This window comes from Lutra lutra, chromosome 4 (assembly GCF_902655055.1).
Source record: "Lutra lutra chromosome 4, mLutLut1.2, whole genome shotgun sequence".
Classification (NCBI taxonomy): Eukaryota; Metazoa; Chordata; class Mammalia; order Carnivora; family Mustelidae; genus Lutra; species Lutra lutra.
In genome coordinates, this window is record NC_062281.1 from 127,023,201 (window position 1) to 127,039,812 (window position 16,612).

Genomic DNA, 16,612 nt, shown 5'->3' on the forward strand with positions numbered 1-16,612 from the left:
TTCACCTTCTCTGTGATGAGACCAGCACAGCCAGTGCACCTGGAATTCTCAAGGCAAGACAGAGATCTGCTAGGAGGTATCATTTTGTTACTTAAAAGGTCTAGAACTTACACTTGAAATGGTATTTTTGGCTGGTAGCAGCATTCTGTTAGTGACTTTATTCTTATTTTTCCAAAAGGCGAGAGCAAAGATTCTAATCCACAAATTCAACCATGTCATTAAGAGATACACACTTTCAGATGCTGCCTTGGAAAAAAGCTACACATGGATTTATAGCGAAGATTTGTCATCAAATTCTGGCCTGGTTTCTTACCCCAGGAATTGGGTGGCTGACACTAATTCTCTGCTCTTTTACCTAAGGCTAAAAGCATAGATAAACAGTGTCAAAAACCAAGCTTTGCATACTGAATAAAACAAAGCAGAAAGATGAGTTCAATGCAAGGCTTTTGATCTGCAAGCCAGGAAACTCAAATCTACAGAAGCAATGAGTAGGTTGTTTTCAGACTAAGGGATTTTTATGCGATAAAGGAAGAAGTTATTTCACTTTTTCAGTTAATTGGTTGCCTAGTGGTCTTCTTTCTTATTTGGATCAGGGTAGCTGAATAGGTGAGCAAGGATGTCCAGAGATGGTATGAATAGATTTGGCATTTAGGGACTGGCTGATGTCCTCTGCTGATTTCTGAGAAGAGTCATAAATTCCTATAAGGTTAGATTAAGTTTCCTTTAGGGTCCTGTATTGACCACTTCTGTTTTACTCCTGATATAAGTGACTCCACTTTAGGTTAGTTCTACAACAGAAAATCCTAGCCTACCTCTATTGTAGGCCTTTCATGGAAAACAGGAATCTATTCCATACACATCTTATCATCTGACTCCTATTGATTTGCAGTTTCTTTGCTTTTCCCATTAAGTCTCCAGCCCCTGACAGTGTTTCATTTTGTTCTCAGCCTATTTCATTGCTACTTCTTGCTAATGGCTGAAGGTGGGTGCCAAGGGAGGGCTGATGAGTGATGCAGTGAAGGGGGAGTTGGGGCTGGAAAGGTAGGAAGTTGGACAGAGGACTTAAAATTTCCTTGAGGGTAAACACTGTGTATAAAAACACTTCTGGGGATTGAAGCTCAATTTATTTGGAAGGAGGCAGAAAAAATTTGCTTATTCTGCTTGACAAGGTCTAGTCTATGTGAGACACCATGAGAAAAACCACTGGCTTTCCCACCTACAGTTTCCTTACCTTTCTGTGTGTACTACTGCTGATAAAATGTAGATGACCATATGGCTCAAACACAGGGGGATAAACAAAAACGCTCAAGGAAATGCTTTATTTATGTTGCCATTTACCTCTGTAATCATGGGCATAGATCTTTCCTTACATAAGGTTGGAATACAATTTCATCTTCTGTTGTTAATCTCTGAGAGATTGGAGTTTTATGTCTCTGAGCTTCAATTCTTTAGCTTCAGAGGTGACCTTGATGGTGCCAAGTTCTTACTATGGAAATGGCTTAAATGTGTACAACACTTTACAGTTTAATAAAAACATTGTACAAGATTATCTTTACACATTATCCTACTTTGACTTAAACAGAAAGCTGTTATCTCTATTGTACAGGAGAGGAAACTGAGGCTCAGGGGGGATTAGAGTTGCTTCAAGGTCACTGGTGGTAAGTTATGGAGTTGCTGGTATATGCAAGTCTTTGCATTCTGCCTCCAGAACTTTCTCTACTGAATGACACTGCCTTTAGTTGTCATAGTCGTTATAGTTTATAAGTCCCCAAGGCAAGTATTACTGCAAGTGATCGTCACAAGGTCTCTCTAAGGGAGATGAGGCAGGCATTATAAGGCATATTGTTTCTTTTGCTCAACCAATTAATAGGCTAAAGTAGAAAGAACCATGCTTAAAATTAAAAGTCAAAAAAACCTTTAGGTATCCATAGTATTTTCTTCGGCTTTCAAATCTCTAAGGCTCTTTCACACCAATTTTTTTATAGCATACCTACTCTTTAGGGAATTTCTTACTGTTGAATGTAGTTGAGAAACTGTGGCTATTATCAGTTTTGATTAAAAGAAAGAGATGTTATTGAATAAGAATTGACACTGTGGTCTCCAGAGATGTTATTGAATAAGAATTGCACTGTGGTCTCCAAGTATGATTCCCAGATGAATGTTGGCTGGCAAGGCATACAGTCACATTGTTAATCTCCTTTCTTTCTTTTCTTCATCTATCATGTCTACACTCTTCTATTTCTAATAACACTTAAACTCAGTTACCACCAGCAGCTGGTGACTTGTCTAGACTTTGAGACAGTAACTCATCATCAGACCTCTCTAGCCACCCCTGCATTTTTCCTGCTTTGACTGCCAGGTGCCCCTACCAGAGAAAGCTCTTCATAGATCAGCTTCATGGACATGTCACCTATGCAGTTGTACAGGACATCAGCCTTAGAAGTATCCCATGTTTGCTTGAATGCTCCACTGTCACCAACTTGAAATTCTTTCTAATTTTGAACGAGGGGCCCTGTATTTTCCTTCTGTCCTGGGCCCCACAAATTGTACACTTGCCCTGGCTCCCCAACTAAACTCATTACAACATACACAGAGGTTCACGTTCTTTTTACTTTCATTTGGTTCAGAGATGTAGACTTCTAGCTAAGAGACCAGGACTAGTCTTTGGCTAAATTTTTTTGGAAGCTGAAAACATTTTCTAAGATACAAGGACTTCTGGTCATATTTTCTTTCTCATAAGAAAACAGAATTACACAGCTATCTTTAAAAAAGTTCTTACAGTAAAACTCAAGTTCCTGTTTTATAAGAAAATGGTCCATTAAACAGAAGTCCTATTTAATGACCAAAGAGAAACAGAGACAAAGACAGAGAGAGAGAAAATAAAAAGAGAGAGAGAGAGTGATAGGGAGAGAGGAATCACCTGCAGATAGTCAAAAGTGAGTGTCAGGCTCCCGTGCTTAGGGACTGAAAAGCTCAGAAAAGAGGAAACTAATATAACACAGTATGTTAACTGTATTGGAATTAAAATTTTAAAAAATAAAGAATAAGCAATTGAAATTTTTAATACATCCCCATTTTTTTAAAAGCACAAGCTGAGGAATAAGAAAAACTAAACTTGAACTACATTAGAGGGAAATACTTAAAAAGTAGACTAATTGAAGAGTCCATGATTTTCTTTGTTTCCTCTTTAGAGAATTACCAAAATTCTGAAATTATTAGTAGTTTTGTATAAGACTTAATTTTTTTCTTGTCAGTTGCTCCTAGTTAGTCATCAAGTTCTCCAACCCAAATTTACTTAATGACTATATGGGCATATTTTACTACATTAGACTGTCTTGTCATTACAGGGATTTGATTATAGAATTTGTTTAAAAACCTTAAACATAGTGCATGGTTATCTAGGTTCTATGTCCATCTTTTGACTTGGAATTTACATCTTCCTTATCTTTGTAGGGCACAAAGAGAGGCATTAGAGTGGGGGAAAAAAAAGGAAAGAAAGAAAAGGCACAATCCCTCTCTCAAGAAATCTACAGAGTAGTTGGGGAGAAATGCACCAATGATTGCAGTGCAATGTGGGAACAGGTAGATGGTAGACGGGAAGTGGAGCCAAAGTGCAGTAACAGGGCCTTCACGGATGCAACCACCACAAGTCTTGAGTGAGATCAGAGAAGGCTCTTAAGCAGTACAACAAGCAAACAAGGTAGGCATGACTTTCACCAGTTTTCAAAGTTATGAAAAATAAAAATATCACACACTTAAACTTCGATCGAAATGAACTTTTCCTTTTGCTAGAAGTTTAGGGAGGTTTGATAAGCACTGGTTTGTAAGATACTTTCAAGAGAGCAATGGAGGGTAGCATAGCTTATTAGCTCTCTCCTTGGATCTATGACAAATATTAGTAACTAATTATGACTTAGAGTAAGTTACCTAACCTCTTTATGCCATGATTTCTTTACATGTAGATGGGTTTAAGAAGAGTATTTATCTCTAGCATGGAGGACAAGGGGAGATGGAGAGGAGAAGGGAGTTGAGGGAAATTGGAAGGGGAGGTGAACCATGAGAGACTATGGACTCTGAAAAACGATCTGAGAATTTTGAAGGGGTGGGGGGTGGGAGGTTGGGGGCACCAGGTGGTGGGTATTGTAGAGGGCACGGATTGCATGGAGCACTGGGTGTGGTGCAAAAATAATGAATATTGTTATGCTGAAAAAATAAAAAATTAAAATAAAGAAGAGTATTTATCTCATGTAGTGTTGCTGTGAGGATTAAGTGAATTCACATGCTTAGCAGAATAAAAGTGTAGTCAATATTAACATTATTATTATCTTGACAGTTTCAAAGAAGTGTTTATACTTAGAGGGATTTTCTTCATAAGCAATCAAGCCAGATACAGATTTTTTCCTCCATCCATCTTTTAAAGCTGAGTGTCTGGAAGGCAAATTAGAGGACATTTTCTTAATCAGTGGCATTGATTTTCACTTTCTCAACATATCATTGCTCATTTGTATTGAAACATAATAGTAAATGCTAAAACATAACAAAATAAAACAAAACAAAAAACCCATTAGCTCAGTTACAGAAAGAGTCATGAGAAGAGAGCCAGTAATTAAGGAGGCACTGGGCTTCACCAGGGGTAGTGAATGGGCCATGAAAAGGGCATTTTCCATGGTTCACACATGAGTGAAAAGCATGGACCTCAGAGCCTAGGAGCTCTCCAACACTTTCTAGCCCTGCGACCTTAGGCAAGTCATTAAACAGCTCGGAGCCTCAGTTACAGATCTTGAAATGAAAAATACAATTTATGGGAAAAATAGAGAGAGAGAATGAAAGAGGAAAAAAAGAGAAAGCTTCCTCTGCTTTTTTTCCCACAGCATTTTACTGAGCTTTAAATGGAAAGATGAGTGTAAAAGTAGTGTGTAACTTGGCATTCAAATTTTAATTTTTATTTCTTTCTTTGATCCAAAGGAAACCTGTACATGAATAGTAAAATTATGTTTACCTTTTTCTATGCTAAGTGTTTGATTCTTCTCCCTGCTTACTTCTTAGTCAGGGATCACCCAGGTCAGGCTTCACAAACTGGTAACACCCTAGAATCACCTCAGGGGCTTTTAAGAAATGCAAATGTGTGGCCCAACCCCTAGGTATCCTGACTTCCATCTTCTAAGTCCAGCTCAGTCACTGGCAATTACAGGACGGAGAAGGGATAAAAGATGTATTTGTAGATCATTTATGAAAGAGTCAGACTTGGAAAATGGCTGAAACTTTTAATTAAAGAGGAATGAAAAACTCATTCTGCTTAATTTTCTAAAGCAACATTTCAGAATCACAGCCTGTGAATGAAAGCAGGTTAGCGGTGGCCTTTCCACCATTACAACGTCGCTTTGGCTTATCTTGTTTCACTTTTCATAGCTATACTGAGAAAAGTCCTCCTATTTTCTATATACTAAATTTCCATAGGTAAATGGAAGAAATGCTCTATTACCTAATTGTGGTGCATGAAGTCTTTTCAGTTTGCTATCACCTGCTCTTGGTTTTGACTTTGAATCTCTTGATCTTCCTCCCCACTGACAAGAACTTTCATCTTCTGAGATGTAGTATGAAACTTTATTAATCTCCCTTGGGCAAAATTCTTTAGCAGGCTCCACATTTTCCCTTCTGTGCACTCTGCCCTCTTCTCCCCATCTGCTCTTTAGAGAGTGGGGACCATGAAATTTCCTCTGGGCCTAGGGGTAGGCCAAGGGCAAATAGAGAGGTAATAAAGGAGAGTTTTGTAAGCCCCACTCCTGGCTCTAGTCATCATCTTCCTTTATGAGAAATCCAGAGGTCATTTCCCAGGGAGGGATAGGGCCTCCTCAGGGTATAGACCCATGGAAAGTGAGTAGTCAGCAATTTATTTCTGGATTTGTATGCCCAGGAAACCTGAGCAGCCTGCTTTGACCAACATGATTTGTCATCTAGCATCAAGGGCATTTTTTATGGCCCTTGGTTCCCTGTTTTGAGAGAATGGTTATAACTTTCAGGAATATCTAGTTTGTGGCCAAAAGCAGGTCATTTTTGACTTATTAGGAGAAAAAGGAACTTGGGGAAAAAACAAACTGTCTTTGGAAGGGAGAAGACTTGCTTCTAGCCATAAAAGTAATCCATGCTTGTTGTAAAGGTTTCTGGAAATGAAAGAAGGTATATAGAAGTGAAATCAGCTGAATATTCCCTAGCAAGAGAGGTAAGAGTTGCTAGCACTTTGCTGCATTTTATAAGCCATTTTCGCTATGCATGTAGAATAGTCCCCAAATTAGAAAGCATTAATATGAAGTTTGTATACTATTTTCTACTTAACATGATCTTAATAGCATTTTGCACATCAATAAGTATTGGCCATGCACTTTTTTTTTTTCCTCCTTCAGTGTCTTTACACCCAACATAGAGCTGGAACTTACAACCCTGGATGAAGACAGCATGCTCTCCCAACTAAACCAGCCAGGTGCCCCTAAAACTGTCACTTTTGATGACTGCATAATATTCCACTGTGGGCATGTTCTTATTTTAACAATAAAATCCCTTATTTTTTGAATATTTTGTGGTGTTTTCATTTAATATAAGTGAAGTCTAAAATATATCTCTGTGCACAAACTTTTATGGGTTTCTTATTTTGAAAAAAAAAAAAGTTCTATAAAATGGGACTCTTGCAAAGAAGGATTATGGGCTCTCGATGCATGTTTCCAAACTGCACTGGGGAAAGGCTGTTCTTGCTTACACTTGACAAGTGGCATACAGAGCATGTGTTTCAACTTACCTTTGCTGAGCAAAGCACATCTTACTCCAAACCACATTTCTGGCTCATTTCCCTATAATGGATTATAGAAAACTGAGCATGAACTACTGTGTTTCACCCAATCTAAGACTCCAGCAGTTGTGAGATGCACCATTATAGAATATAGCACTGAGAAAGAAAAAATGTCAAGGGTTAAATTAGGATGCACCATCAATTGTAAGACATACCCCAATTGCAGAAATGTTCAAGTGTGAAAACTTGTACAACTCAGAATGAAAGAAATATGCATTTAATTTTATTTTCTTTGGACCTTTTGCAAGTGGGTCAAGATGGATGTGACATCAAATGCAGGGACAATGGCTGTCTTTGTCTGATGCACTGATATAGCCTCTGGGCCTTCTCTGCATCACTTCCTCACCTCCAACCCTTCTCCAAGATTGTCCGAAGCATACCTATCATTACGGTTCCTCTAATGACCCACCTGAGTTTTCTCTTCTTTTCATTATGCTTCAGAATCATAGGGCTGACGTTAATGGAGTCATCTAGGGACAGTGTGGGGTGGGGGTAGGGGGTAGGAGTAGAGTTTACATACTGAGTTCTCTTGAAATTTTAACTGACCTGTCTCTTACAACACATTGGTATGACTCAGTTATTTTGTATGACCACCATGCTAACCAGTTCTTTCTTTTTAAGGTCAATTCCTACCATTCTAAAAACTTACTCCCAAATTTTGAAACCATTTTTCCCTATTTCTGTAGGGAGAGAAATGCACACATACACACATGATTTACAATGCCTTCTCTCCTCTCTCTGGAGTATGTGTGTATGATATACATATTATATATATGTATATACCATATATACATATGTGAACATCCATGTACATATGTGTATATATACTTCTAGAAAATATATATATTTTCAACTTATAAATACATATTTTATACTATACACCTTATACTTCTTGGAAGAAAGAGGGTATTCATGTATATGTCCATATTGAGAAACACATATCCATACTTATTAATCTATATATTTCACAGAAAAATATAATGTATATATTTATAGTCAGTGCCATGGAAGAGACTTTAGCTATATCCTTTTATTTTGTTTTATAAGCAGGTTAGTATGTAATACCATTCTTTCTCCCACCAGAGTTCTGAACCGATTGAAATAAACAAAAGAATAGCTAAATGAAGATCAAAATATCATTCTATTTCTGATAGAGGGTGAGCTGGAGAATGCAATCTAGGCATGAGGTACAATAGATTTACTACGCAACATAGCCCAGAGCTCAGCCTTCAGGACAGGTAACACTGGACCACTGTAACCCTCCCTCTCCCCCAAGAGGAGCAGGTATTTAATTTCAAAGGTTACTGCATGGTAATGAGTAGATGAGAACATGTGCCTTTCCAGGGTCAGTCAATTCCTAAACACAGTAGGGGGAATGGGTGAGCTGGCCATGCCTGGCGTCTCTGCGTACCTCACCCATTATCCATGCCACTCTGCCACCAAGGGGGTGGTGCAGGGGACCAGGAGCATTAGAGAAAAAACAAATAAAAACCCCTCCTCTTGGAAATCTGATGAGTGGAAAAGACAGATTTCTCCCCCGTCATTGGCTTTTATTTTACAGAGGAGAAAACTGAGGCTAAGAAAATTTCATCCTCTTTGTAAGAAACATGTACCCAGTTAATAGCAGAATCAGTCTTATATTTTTCTTCTCCTGGCTCCTACTTTGGTGTTCTTCTCCAGAGGAAAGGGAGCTGATGGGTTAATTCATAATAAAAATAAAACCTACTGATTCGTTCAACTAATATTTATCAAACATCCAGTGTGTGCCAGCCACTGCCTGGTCCCCGGAATTAGTGCTGAACAATACAGAAAAAGCATCTGCCTTCCTGAAATTTACCTCTTAATTGGGGAGACAGATAACAAACAAGCAGCTGAAAGTAGGCTACATGCTACAAAGACAAACACAACAGACCAAGAGTGACAGAGGCGACTCTTAACAGAGAGCATTTTGGGAAGGCCTCCATGATATGAGCAAACAAGAGTTGAAGAGAGGAACCAGCTATAGGATTTCTGCAGGAAAAGGGTTCAGCCTGAGTGAATCTGACATCTTAAAGGCCCACTGAGTCCCAACATGCTTGGTTTTGAATGCATATTTTGCTAATTTAAGGAGAGGGAAAGGGACACAGAGGGTAACAATCAAATGAGTAGATATTTTGGTCCCCACATAGAAGATGAGTACTTTCCCCTCTTCCTAAAGCTAATCTCTCTAGCAATTATCAGCAGATTAAACTCCTGGGTGGAATGTCCCTAGAAGACCTTGCAAACTCCCCATTTAACTCTCAGCTGAGCAGTATTATTCTAGGTTATTCGTCTGGAAGAATGGCTTGGAATGATCTTTATCGTCCTTTGGTTCTCCCATGCTAATAATAACGCAGCACCCTCTGCAAGCAGGGACTGCCATACACATTAGGGATGAGAGTCTCTCAAAATCTTCGACTGTTGTATTGCTTGTTTGCTGTCATCCCTTATTAGTGAAGGTGTCACAGTCCCAACTCATATCCTGTTGGGCATTTGGTATGTTTCTAGTGAATGCTTGTATTACATTGATTTTGAATCACCAATGGCATTAAGTGGGTAAACAACACAGCTTTAGAAGAAATCCTCTGAGCTTTTGGATATTAAGATATTCTTAACTTCTGCTCTATTTTTGTTACAGCCAAGTCTCTGGTAAGTTCCAAAGGATTGTATAGCCTGGCTCATCATTAGGCTCGGGATCCATAAAGCTTATGTTTCAAGCTAGCTACTACCGCCACTAGAGTGTGACATGATAGGGACCCACAGTGGTGTGAGATTTCAGGGAAACTGCACATTAAGAGCCAATCCATTCAGTTCACCTGGAAGAAAAGTCGTTGGGCAAGAAGTGGGAGGGTAGCAATGCCCGGGAACATTAACTCGCTCAGCATGGTGCTGAGCTAGTGTCTGTCAGGGGGGCTACATAATTAAGGTACATAGACTCTCCAAACTATGGGAGGGGAGGAGAGGTAAGGGGACTGGAACAGGTCCGGAAAAAGCTGAGCTGTGTGTGCATGTTAGTGTCTTTAAAAAGCACAGGTGAGGGAAATGCCTCTCAGAAGTAAGGAAAGAGAATTGGAGGTGGCTAATCACATTTCTCTCTACGTTAGGTCTCTCTGTGAAAAGCCAGGATGGAAGAGATGGGGAGATGAAAGTGTGCTGTGAATTAACAGCAGAGGAAAAGCCATGGGTGCAGGATGAGAATGCCCTGCCCACCACTGTATTTTCCCTTCCCCCAGCATTCTCTAACGCAGTGCCCGGCAATAGGAGGGGCTTGGTTCTTATTTGTTGAAACATTTAATAAATGACTGAACAAATGAATGAGTGTGGTACCTTGAGTCAAGGCCCAGTGTGCTTTTTAGGGCCTACCTGATCAATTGGTCTTCATGTAAAAACGAATTGTATAGAGAGAGGCTATTTAAGTGAATTCCAAAGTCACATTGTATCTGACAGGATGACTTTGAATGTACTCATCTCAGGCTTTTGGAAAGTTGAGAGAGGACTGTGACCATGAGGCAGAAGCATAAACAGGAACCTGTACCTAGACTTCATATAACGGAAATATTTATATGAAGCCTTTCATTGTAGGGTTTGTCATAACACTCAATTCACTATGAGCAAAATTTTTACTGTTTACACATGTAATTCACTTCTCCCGACTTTAGCAGAAACTTCAGAAGTGCCTCAAAGACCCGCATAGGTTACACATGATCCTTGAGACAATGAAGTTCTTATCCTCAGTTTCTCTCTGCCCAGCATATTACTTAATTGTGTTCAATTATCTAAATATTTGTATATTTGTTCACATCTGTCCACCCAGCCTTCATCTTCTTATCTATCCACATCCATCCGTCCCTCCACCCATTTCTCAAATTCTCCATTCCCGCATCTAATCGTGCATCTATCCACACTTTATCCATCCCTCCATCAGTCCATATGTTCATCCATCCATCCATCTATCCATCCATCCATCCATCCATCCAACCACCAGTCCATCTGTCCATCTGTCTGTCTGTCCACCCATCCAATTCATACTTTATAAGCACATGTTATGTGCCAGTTTATGTGTCTTGGGAATAGACCTAACAAAGACATGGTCCTCTGTCCTAGTAGCTCATTGTCATTTTTGTCATGAGTTACCTCTTGGGCTGATACAACATGCGATTTAAATTTCTATTGCATTTTAATGTTCGTATGCTTGTCCATTTGCCCAACTACAAAATTAGCTTGTTGAGACCATCATTTGCTCCAATTTCCTAATCATATTGATGAGAAATCTGTGGATCAGGGAAGGTATGCAATTTCCCTCAAGTTTTCTCAATTGCTGATGGCAGAAGAGAAACCAAGACTTAGGTGTTCTCGGTGATAACCCAGGAGAACTCTTTCTCTCACCTCCTGTGCGTCCCCCTGCTTGTGCTGTCAGGTAGTGTACATCTGGGGCCAAAGCTGAAGTGGGTACTCACTTTCTAAACAGGATGTAGATTCTAAGGATAGTCCGAAGTCTGGGTCTTGTTATTACCCAGGAAGACCCTGCAAGCCATGGGAACAGGACCCTGAAGAGTCTTCAAGAAGCCAAAAAGAGATCAGGGCTACTGCATCTTTTAATTTCTCTAAGAATATTTATGATGTGTCATTAGAGGCCTTCAAGCCTGCACAAAACACTGCATTTACAGATGACACCCACTTCAGTAAGAGCCTAAGGGGGGACTCATTAGCAGACAATTAGTTATTCAACTTGTTAAACATTAATTCCTCTTACGCCTCTGGTCTGGCTAGCAAAACAGAAGAGGGGGAAATAAAGCTCAACTCTATTAGAGTTGAAATAGAGGGAAATAGAGCTCAACTCTAATGGAGCTCAACTCTAGTAACTCAAGTTACTAGTCCTTATCAGCAGGCCTCCTTTTTCTCTATAGGCCTAAAGATTGCTTTGGTATGTGCTTCATTACCCTGGGGGCTTCATGGAGGAAGAGGCCTTCTAAAGAGTAGAGTAAAGTTTCCTCTATTTTTTTTTAAAGTTATGAATGGATGGTCTTTTGCATACAAGTAACATGGTAGTCTCAAGCTCCCACCATAGAGGACAGGCACCAGATGTCTTGGATGCTGAAGTTTTTTTTTTTGGTTTTGTTTTTTTTGTTTTTTAAAGATTTTATTTATTTATTTGACAGAGAGAGGTCACAAGTAGACAGAGAGGCAGGCAGAGACAGAGAGAGAGAGGGAAGCAGGCTCCCTGCCGAGCAGAGAGCCCGATGTGGGGCTCGATCCCAGGACCCTGAGATCACGACCTGAGCCGAAGGCAGCGGCTTAACCCACTGAGCCACCCAGGCGCCCCAAGGATGCTGAAGTTTTTGAGGCAGTAGACAATTGGTACATGGGACTGTGGGTGCCCACTGACATAATGACCATACCGTGGGAAAAAAGAAGACCCTGTTGTGAGCATTTGTCAAAGGAAGTATGGGGCAGAGAAAGGGAACAGGGAGCCTAGATTCTAGATTATCAGCATCTAGAAATTTTGCGGACAGAGAGGGAAAGGAGATCATTCAGGAGAAAAAGAAAGGCACAAAGCCGGTAGACCAGGGATGCAGCGTTTTGCAGTGGAAAGCTGCAGAGCCATGTCTAAAGAGCCATGCCAGCTCTTCTGAATCACGGTGCAGGGTGGGGCTGATAGGAGGGAGCAAGGTGTTAGGGCTTGGCCTACATGCCCCAGGTTTTGGGGCAAGGTTTTCGAATCAGCAGATCCCTCCTATCCACAATGGAGCTAAATAGTCAGGGAGGGTTGGATGGAACAAAACCACCAACCTGCAGGGCCAGGACCTTCCCAGAGCTGCTCCTGGGTCTCACGCAGCAAGGTGGTCTGAGGGTGAAGATGCACTGGTCAGAAATGGCTGAGGTATCAGGTAGTAAGGACAACGTAAGCCTAGGTTTCTTAGTCTTATGAAAGAAATCAACAGTTTAGGGACAGAAAGATGTTGGCACCTAATAAGAAAGAGAACAAAGAAATGAAAGAATGGGGACAGCCCTGGTGATATCAGTAGGAGCCTTTACTTAAAGTCAATTATACCCCTAGATTCAGTAGTAAATGAGCCAGTTCATGCTCTCCTTCTGCTTAAGTGACTTAAGTGACCTTGTAGCATCTGCCACAGAAGGTATCCCGAGCTAGCCAGTTCTGGTTCCAGGTTAGGACTCACCTTCAGTTAAATTTTAAGAAATAACTGTCATTCTCCCAAATGGCTAACAGACACATGAAAAAGTGCTCAACATCACTCAGCATCAGAGAAATACAAATCAAAACCACAATGAGATACCACTTCACACCAGTCAGAACGGCTAAAATTAACAAGTCAGGAAAAAACAGATGTTGGCGAAGATGCGGAGAGAGGGGAACCCTCCTACGCTGTTGGTGGGAATGCAAGCTGGTGCAACCACTCTGGAAAACAGCATGGAGGTTCCTCAAAAAGTTGAAAATAGAACTACCCTAAGACCCAGGAATTGCACTACTGGGTATTTATACCAGTAGATATAGATGTAATGTAGATATAAATGTAATGATCTGAAGGAGCACATGCACCCCAATGTTTATACCAGTGATGTCTACAATAGCCAAACAACAGAAAGAGCCTAGATGCCCATCAGCAGATAAATGAATAAAGAAGATGTGGTATACAAGTGTGCATGCGTGCGTACGCATGCACACACACACACACACACACACACACACAGGAACATTATGCAGCCATCAAAAATGAAATATTGCCATTTGCAATGACGTGGATGGAGCTAGAGGGTATTAATGCTAAACGAAATAAGTCAATCAAAGAAAGACAATTATCATATGATCTTGCTGATATGTGGAATTTGAGAAACAAGGCAAAGGATCATGGGGGAAGAGAGGAAAAAAATGAAGCAGGACAAAACCAGAGACAGAGACAAGCCATAAGAGACTCTTACTCTCAGGAAACAAACTGAGGGTTGCTGGAGTGTGGGGGGTGGAAGGGTGATGGACATTGGGGAGGCTATGGTGAGTGCTGTGAATTGTGTAACACTAATGAATCACAGATCTGTACCCCTGAAACAAATCATACATTATATGTTAATAATAATAAAAAGAAATGGAAAACATTTTTTAAAAAATAACAAAAATAAAGATGTTGCTCCAATCGTAAAAGAAAGGAAAAAAGAAAGAAAGAATTGTCATTCTCTGAGTAGTTTGCAGCAGAAGTCCAGGAAATACAACTCCTCATGGTACAGACCCTCCCTATGTTATAAATAGGAACACCCAGTCTCAGAAAGGTGGAGTCTGTTACCCAAGGCTATGGAACCTGGTAAAGCTGTAAAGCTGATTCCACAGACTCTGAAGTTCAGGTGTTTTCCTCTCTGCCATGTGCTTTACCCCACCCCTCTCAGTGAGGCGAATTCCCATTATCATCCTGATGACCCCTGAAGGCTTCCAATCCACTTTTCTGCCTGCAGCACTGTACGTTTTCTTTCTCTATACCCATCAACACATATAGGTCTCAGAATAGGACCCTTGCTCAAGGCTGGGGACAGCTAACTAATTATCTGTGCATAGCAGGGCTAATGAGCAAGACACACATTATATATATAAAATAGAAGCTGAGTGTGTGTGTGTGTGTGTGTGTGTGTGTGTGTGTGTGTGTGTGTGTGTATGGAGCCTCTGTCTTTCTATAGAAGCTGCTGCTCAGTAAATATTCATGATATAACTCAGGAGGACTATATATTTTCTCTTGCAAGGCACTGCTAATGCAGCGAGGCCAGTAGGGTTTGGAGAGGAGCCCCCTTTCTTCTCCTCTCTCCCACCTCCACACCCGGCCTCATCTCAGGTAGCAGTGCCTGTTCTGCATGCCTGTCTGCCAGCCTGCCAGGTGGGTCTTCCCTGTTAGTGCCAGCCTGCTGCTTTATGTGGCACTGTGTGACTGATTTGATGACCTGTGACCTGACTGTCCATCTGGCCACTCAAGAGTTCGCCCCGCTCTTTACCTTTTTCTGCTGTGACTGAATTTCCATTGCCTCTCTCAGCATCTGACTTGCAAACCACTCTGCTCTGTCTGATAAATGGATGAAAAGAGAGAGTGACCTCCTGCTGCCAGTTCCGCCCCGCGCCCTCCCCATCTTCGATCAGAAGGCACCTGTGCCTCCGAGGCTCCTGCTTTCCCCTGAACTTGCCGTTGCCACCACAGCCACCACCCCAGCTTGCCGTGTGTGCGGGGCTCTGTGAAAGGAGAGACATTTCATTTTGCACTTGGCAGGCGCTGAACTCAACTGGACAGCGAGACCCAGGAAATATGACACCATCTGCTTCCTGCCATGTTTTGGCTCCCACGTTTGATGTTGGGGCATCAGCTGGTACCTGAGTGTCCCAGGTCCGGTGAAGTGAGCCATTCAGGAAAGGCCCTTGCTGACACTTTCATCAATAGAGCAGTTTACACTGGCCAGCCTGCGCTGCTAAGCTTTTTTTCCTTCTTGACTCCCGTAGTAAAAATGGCTTCCTGCTTTCTAAGGTTTCCACACACACGTAAGTATATAGGCAGATAATAGAAACGTTAGCTTATTTGGCCATCTTTGCGTAGACGTGGACTTTTTTCTGCTATAAAGCTAGCTTTCTTAGATCAGTCCCTGGCTGCCTTGAACTGTATCAAGTTGTGTGCTTTGGTTGCTTCCCCATTCCAGGTGGGAGCGAGGTCCTCAACTAGTGGTTAACTGAGGATTACGCACTCCAGAAGGAGGATTAAGCCAACAACTGTGTCACGGAAAATAGGAAAGACTGGTTGGGCTTCCTCCATGCTGGGAGTGCCCAAGCCAGCTGGCAGCGTTCAGGGCCATAGGAAGGTACAGGAACCGTTTCCCTCTTGCCGTGGCCCCTTGCAAATCTCAAATTTCCCTGAACCTCTGACCTGCTGCTTTCTCATTCTGGAGGCTGCCAGGCAGGTGGCATGGGCGATGCATTCAAGGCTGAGTTCTTTTCTGACTCAGTGGTTGTAATCCCTTTGTGGACAGACAAATCAAGCCACCTGTGCGGGGTATTAAAAATGAAACAAAATGCAAAAAACAACACTGCCGATCTGTTAATGAATTTTCAGACTCAAAGTGTGCCATCTGGAATAGACACAAGGGCTTCTGGAATCTGTCCTGCTTCTCTCCTCCGTCTTATGATTTTGACATGGTTTTGGTTAGCCGTTTCTATTTTGATGCTTAAAGAGTGATATTCCACAAAATCTGAATCTTATATGGAAGATGTGTGCTTTTCTCATTTAAGTGGGTTGGCTGTTTGAAGAATTATGGCATTGCCAAGTTGTCCTGGTGGCGTTCCTGAGAAAATTCTTTTTGGTGACCAGATTGTTTCCTAAATTAGCTGAAGCCTTTAAGTCCTAGGTCATAAGGAAGATGAGAAAATTTGTCACAGTGTTGAGTATGACGTTAGAGCAAATGCTGTGTTTGAATTGTAAGAGAGGCATTGGTCTTAGCGAAAGATAGAGAATGGGTGGGCTGCTCACGCATGTATGCGCAGGCCATGACCCTTGGTAAGCAGACCCTTACCATGACTTTAATAAAAGCCATGGCTATACTCAGCTAGCCCTACAACAGACACAACCCACTGGACTTTCTTCTGGGATGACTGATGAAATGCACCTGTGCATGCATACATGCCTGCACAGTATGCTGTGGTCCATGCCATTGTTGTTACACCTGCTAGAACCTATGGACAGAATTTCGGTCCTCCCTTTGACCAGATGAGGGTGAATC

General features: G+C 41.4%; 1 long non-coding RNA gene across 1 annotated transcript; it reads right to left on the reverse strand.

Moving 5' to 3' along the window:
• Positions 1 to 4,244: 4,244 nt before the first annotated feature.
• On the reverse strand, positions 4,245 to 16,228 carry LOC125098929 (uncharacterized). Its single transcript, XR_007126981.1, has 4 exons — positions 14,998 to 16,228; positions 14,849 to 14,916; positions 6,791 to 6,842; positions 4,245 to 4,428 (listed from the first exon to the last, which is right to left on the reverse strand). It is a non-coding gene; the product is annotated as an uncharacterized LOC125098929 (long non-coding RNA).
• Positions 16,229 to 16,612: the final 384 nt, after the last annotated feature.